The sequence below is a fragment of the Tachypleus tridentatus genome, chromosome 11, assembly GCF_004210375.1.
Source record: "Tachypleus tridentatus isolate NWPU-2018 chromosome 11, ASM421037v1, whole genome shotgun sequence".
NCBI classification, from domain to species: Eukaryota; Metazoa; Arthropoda; class Merostomata; order Xiphosura; family Limulidae; genus Tachypleus; species Tachypleus tridentatus.
The window spans coordinates 100,988,997-100,995,215 of NC_134835.1; the positions used below are offsets into that span (position 1 = coordinate 100,988,997).

The window sequence follows — 6,219 nt, forward strand, 5'->3', positions numbered from 1 at the left end:
TTGAAGGATGGTAAGAATATATCTGGTGATCACAATACAATAAACACGTTTTAAATAAAACGTAATTAACTTTTTTTACGTATACAAAATTACCACAATGCTAACTATTTTTAAAGACGACCTTTCTTGTCTTCTAAGGACTGGAAAACACAGTAAAGTAAAAAAAAGGAAACAGAGTCTTTAGGTCCCTCTAATACATGAAGCTCGAGTGAAATGTATTTACTTTAAGAATATTTTAGTTGTTTTCATAGTCACTGCTTTATTGATTATAATACATAAATGAATTATGGAGGGTGTGATACTAAAAGAATGTTCGGCACTTTCATAGTTATTCTTTTCTTACACATTCATTTACTATCTTATTTTGTATCATTTGTTTCAGTTTTAATCGATGAGAGTTTTGTCATTTAACAGTTATATTAGAAACCATATTATAACCGTAACTACAGATAAATTCGTGTTTTGAAATATATTGTGATAAAAAACTAAGAAAACCACTGTGAAATAATATTTCACTTGTGTAAAAGATTTACAGTAGCCAGTCGTTTATTATCAAAATTAATGTATATATAAAGAATCATTGAAGATTTAAATCCCACTTACAATAAGATCCCAAGAAAATATAAAGATGTCATGCTACTTGTATCTTTTAATATGCTTCAATGTTACTAAATCGACCCATCTCTTTGTATAGCAAAACTGTGCCTTTGATACAGTGCATAACAGTCCTCAAAAGAATAAAATAAAGTTTTTTCAAACACTTCCTAGTTAAATGACATATTACATTATTTTATTACTTTTACAAGAACATATCCAAATATAATTTTTATTTTCTCATTGAGAACTAACGCTCTCTTGAAAACGTAAATTACGGCAGTCGTGGCCGAGTGGTTAAGGCGATGGATTCGAAATCCATTGGGTTTTTCCCGCGTAGGTTCGAATCCTACCGATTGCGAAATGTTTTCCATTTGTCAATACAGCCCACTTTTTCTTTGTTTGTTCTTTTTCGAATGGAAACAATCAACGTATTTAAAGATGTAAGTAGAGCAGCTATTAAACTAAAATTGACAAACTTAGTGGCTGAAACTTCCCACGTATATCTAGAACACAATTGCAAATCGTTCAAACTCTTTAAATAATAAGAATCCTTACAGTCCGTGTCTTTAAAAGTGAGATCGTTAAAAACAACAACACCAGATCGTTTTAGTATAAAGATACATAAAAAATCGTTATCCATAATATGTCACAAATATTTTCTCTCATACATTTCGCTGTCCTCAAGAAAAATTCATAGAAATTAGTTGAAAAGAAATTCACTTAACTGAAAGAGTGGATTGTTCTCAAAGATACCCAAACGATTTCACATCTCTCAGGATATTCAAAATGACCACACTCGCAGTTGGTAGGATTCAAAGCTACGTGGGAATATCCCAATGAATTTCAAGAGTATCGCCTTAACTACTCGGCCACAACTGCCACAGTTACCTTTTGCAGTTTAAGTTTTAAATATTAATCTTACGTATTATTGTATATTTTTAAATATCACAATGACATTACTCTAATACATTTTCTATTCAAACAAAACATAACGTACAATACTTGAAAACGTTCGCTATCCCCTCCATTGTGAGGAAGCTGACATAACGCATCAGCAGACGAACATTTGCTTTCAGCGACGTCGCAAACTACGGAACATTTACTGATGACAAAGAACGGCTCATAAAACCTGGAACACTTAAAATCAGAACGTAACTGTAAAAATTACCTTTTTCTCTGATTTTTACGTTTTTCTGAAAGTAATCGTTTTGCAACTAATATCTCAGGCTAGATGTATCCACACAACAATCGAAGAGTAAACAAACAATGCTGTCAGAAACGGAAGTGACAAGCGCAACGGTTGTCAGACAAAGAGCTCAGAAATTCCCCAAATTATATATATTAATAGGAAAAAGGTTTAAAATAAAGAAAATGAGATTTCAAAATGATAAAAAGACAACTCCACTTTCAATATTTAATATACAATATTTCAAAACCTTAAATAAACTATGCACTAAAGATTCACTTATTTCTTGTGCTCGAATATTCGTACGTTACCTTCATTGAACGACTTTTTTTTATTCTTTCTAAAACTTTTACCTTACAGATTTTGGTCCTTCTCCGTTTTCTTTTGTTTTACGCGGGAAGAGTATTCGTTTCGTCTGTACACTCTCGTCAAACACGTACCGATATTGATAAACGCATATAGTCGATACTTGTAAGCGGGAAACAAAATCACAGATATGAGCTTTAGTTTTAGTTTGTTTTCAATTGAAAGAAAATATTATTCTCTCCTTTTTCAGGCCATTTGTCCGGATATCAGTACAAAGTTTTACAAATTCCCTTAGTAAAAATTCTTGAACGACAGGCTTCAAACGTGCGAACACACCATGTGCGTTCTTTATACAATATCGCGACACAACGTAGTGTACAGAAGTATAATAAGTTTTATGATAATAATTCTTCAACCGTACTAATTCTTATAGAGTCAAATAAAATTTGAACGCTGAAGGAGCTCGAAGCTTTTTCAATAAATATTAAATTGTGAAGATGAAACGAAACAGAAGTTATCATTTCTATTTATTAAAGCTCTTTAAGAATTTAACACACGAGATATGGAAACTTGTAAAGAACATAGAAATGATTTTCATGTTACGACAACATACATATGAAGAGAGAGCCCACAGTGAAACAGAACTGGAGCTGTTTGAAAGATCACTTTTAGCCGACAAAATGATTAAAAATGCTGGGTGTCAAATGGTTTATATTGTGTTACTAAAGGGCAATCTTTGACTACCGTCACATTTTTTAAAACTACAGACAAGAAGGAAGACACGGCTGGGACTACATTAATCTAAAAGTAATATTTTAACGCCTCGACGGCTCAAAGGACGAGCATGTTCCTTGATGTAGTTCAGACGAGTGACCTATCGAAATATTTGGGATCAAACCACGCCGTTTTTGAGAATGATAACGTTCGATCCAATTGGGTGAAAGTAGAGCATATCCTTGGATGAACGTTCTCTCATAAGGAATGTTTGGATATTAATTGGAGGCATCACGATTTCAGTTTGAAAAAGTTTGACACTACAAGCTCTATTCTCAATCACAACCTGTGATGAGGTTCACAGCACAGACGTGGATCCTTTATTGTTTATAGGATGAGGACCGTCAATTTATTTTCGTCCTTCGTTCTTTAAGGGGGAACCGTACTGTGAACACGGACCGATAGTGTGATCATACATGAGTGAAGTTGGTGAAAATATACAAGTTAACATCACCCTACGAACTGGACGAGGCATAAGAGGGTGATCTTAATTATAACTGCAGACAATGGGCAATATGTAATATAATGTGAGTGAGTCACCAATGTGACAAGGATTACTATCGAAGATTCTGTAACAGGAGAAACAAAATAAATATTCCTGAGAGGGAAGAAAATGTCAACGCTGAACCTGACCGTCTGTCATCGAAAACATAAATCAAAATCCGATGAAGATAGAGAACACTCGGACGGAGAGACACCACACTTTGCCAATTATATACGCTACTCATGCTTTAGCCACGGTTACAATACTGTGTAGGCTTAGTTTTGTGGTCGATGAGAGAGTATATATTTTAGTGTTGTGATAGCTCCCAAATGAAATGACAGAAAAGTCCAGATAGTATGAAGTTTTTTTCAAACACTTCCCAGTTAAATGATATATCACATGACTTTATTAGTTGTATAATAAACATATCCAAATTATATTTTTATTTTCCCACTGAGAACAAACGCTCACTTGGAGAAGTAATTAACGGCAGTCGTGGCCGAGTGGTTAAGGCGATGGACTAGAAATCCATTGGGTTTTTCGTTGGTAGTTTCGAATGCTACCAATTGCGAAATGTTTTACATTTGCCAATATTGCCTACTTTCTCTTTGTTTGTTCTTTTTCGAATAGAAACAATCAACCTTTTTAAATATGTAAGTAGAGCAGCTGTTAAACTAAAAATGACAAACTTAGTGGCCGAAACCTCGTACGCTATAAAAATTCCCACGAATATTGAAAACATAATTTCTATAAGTTCAAATTCTTTAAATAATAAGAATCCTTACAAAACTAATAAGTATATTCAGCTTGGAATACATAAAATAAAACAAATAGATATGAAGGACAGCATTATCAGCAACAATTTAACTAGAGCATTTCCTTTGCAAACATAACCTTTGATGAACAGTGAGATCAGATTTTGTACTTAAAAAATTCAAACGGTGAAATATTCAGAATAATAAACATGGCTTACCTCAAAATTGTATTTGTAAAATGTATGGTTTAAATAATTTTCTGATGACGAGAACTCTTCTGTTTTTATTTTGTTTTCTAAGTTATCAAGTATTGTACCGTATTTTCTCTTCTGCCATGAATGTCCCTTTGATATTTATACTATTGTAGTGTCTTGTTAGTTTAATAATTGCCCCATTACCTAGTTTATCACGGAATTACAATTATAGTTTGCTAAATATTGAGTTTTCGAATATAGTACCATAGTGTTCTATTTCATTAATGAAGTGTAGCTAAATATATTTTTATTCATTCACAAGCCTTCTATAGTGTTTGTTCTTTTATTATGTTTGGCCCAGTTAACTGTAGTTTCAATTCTAAGTTCAGTGTTTCTACTGTTCTTTCTTTTTCTTCTGTTGTGTTGAAGAATAAACTTAACTACTACTTATTAATAACCAATGGAAAACATTACTTACACAAAATAATTTACAACTAAATCCAAGTAAACAGAACACCTTTATTACCAATAATATGAACAAACGTGACACACCAGAAATAAAATGAAAATCGAATCAAAGGAAAAAATGTCACGTTTTTAGACGTAAACTTGTAATGATAAAGAGACATCTATGATCGCTACCGTAACTGTATTTCTAATTTTTATTATTAAAGATATTTTCGTTTATTTTTTGTAATATTTTTCATTACTTACATTTATTAATATAGATTTCCTCTTTTATCGATAGCTGACAGCAAATTTTAATTTTTTTCAAAAGATTAAAACAAAGTTATTGTCGTTGTTGTTTTGAATTAAGCACAAAGTCACTCAATGGGCTATCTGTGCTCTGCCCACCACGGGTATAGAAATCCGGTTTTTAGCGTTGTAAGTCTCTGTAGACATACCGCTGATCCATTGTAGGGCTATTTACGAAAGACTTTTCAATGTTGAAATATAAATGTTTAGGTGTACTTTATGACTACTTAAATCGTTTCAGACATATTTTTATTTTTAATTATATACAGCTTTATTTCTATAGAGTATTTTTTAGTTTTCAATGTTTATTTTCTTGAACAATAGATAACAATAAATTCTATGACAGCTTTCATTCATTCAGAAAATAAAATTTCTGTCAATAGAATAAAAAAACGTTCCACATAGCTTTTATTATTACATATGTGATAGGTTTAAAAACTTTCCAGTGGCACAGTGGAATGTCTGCTTACTAACAACACAATAAACACGTTTTGACACTTATGGTGGATAGAGCATAGATAGTACAATGTGAAGCTTTGTGCATAACTACAAACAAACTAAAATTTCTAAAATTTGCAAATGTGTCCACACCACTCTTTATTGGTTATTTTGTGCACTTTGTCGGAATTGTAGAATATAGAAGATAATTATTCGTCCATGACGTAATATAATTCAAATTAAACTAACTCTTTTTCAGTTGATAAACGAAGCCCAGAATTTTTGGTAACTATTGTTGGCAGGTTTAATTGTTTCTTTTCAATCGCTTGACGAAAAATCAACTATGGCTAATCGAATTACCATAGTAACAGCTATGCATGATATTAAAAAAGTATACAAAAATGCATACCTTGAATCCAGTGACATGTTTCTTACTTTTGTTATGTTCAAAACATAAAGTGTGCTCTTTCTGAGAAGTGAAAAAATATATTTAATGTTTGGTAAGTGTATACTATCATATTATAAATAGTCTAAACACTTCTTCATCGTAATGTAGCTATATATGATAAAAGATGAGAAATCACAAACTTCCTGGGGCTCTCTTCTTCCATCTAACACTTTACTGTTTTAATGGTGTTTACGTGTATAGCATATTTAAGGTACTTTAGACTCTTTCCGTGTTAACGGAATAATATCTTTAGGAGTGAATAAAACGTATTCTACAATATT

The 6,219-nt window shown here is 32.0% G+C and overlaps 1 non-coding gene across 1 annotated transcript; it reads left to right on the forward strand.

The window, feature by feature from the left end:
- The first annotated feature begins 873 nt into the window (after positions 1-873).
- TRNAS-CGA (transfer RNA serine (anticodon CGA)) lies at positions 874-955 on the forward strand. The gene has a single exon. It is a non-coding gene; the product is annotated as a tRNA-Ser (tRNA).
- The last annotated feature ends 5,264 nt before the right edge of the window (positions 956-6,219 follow it).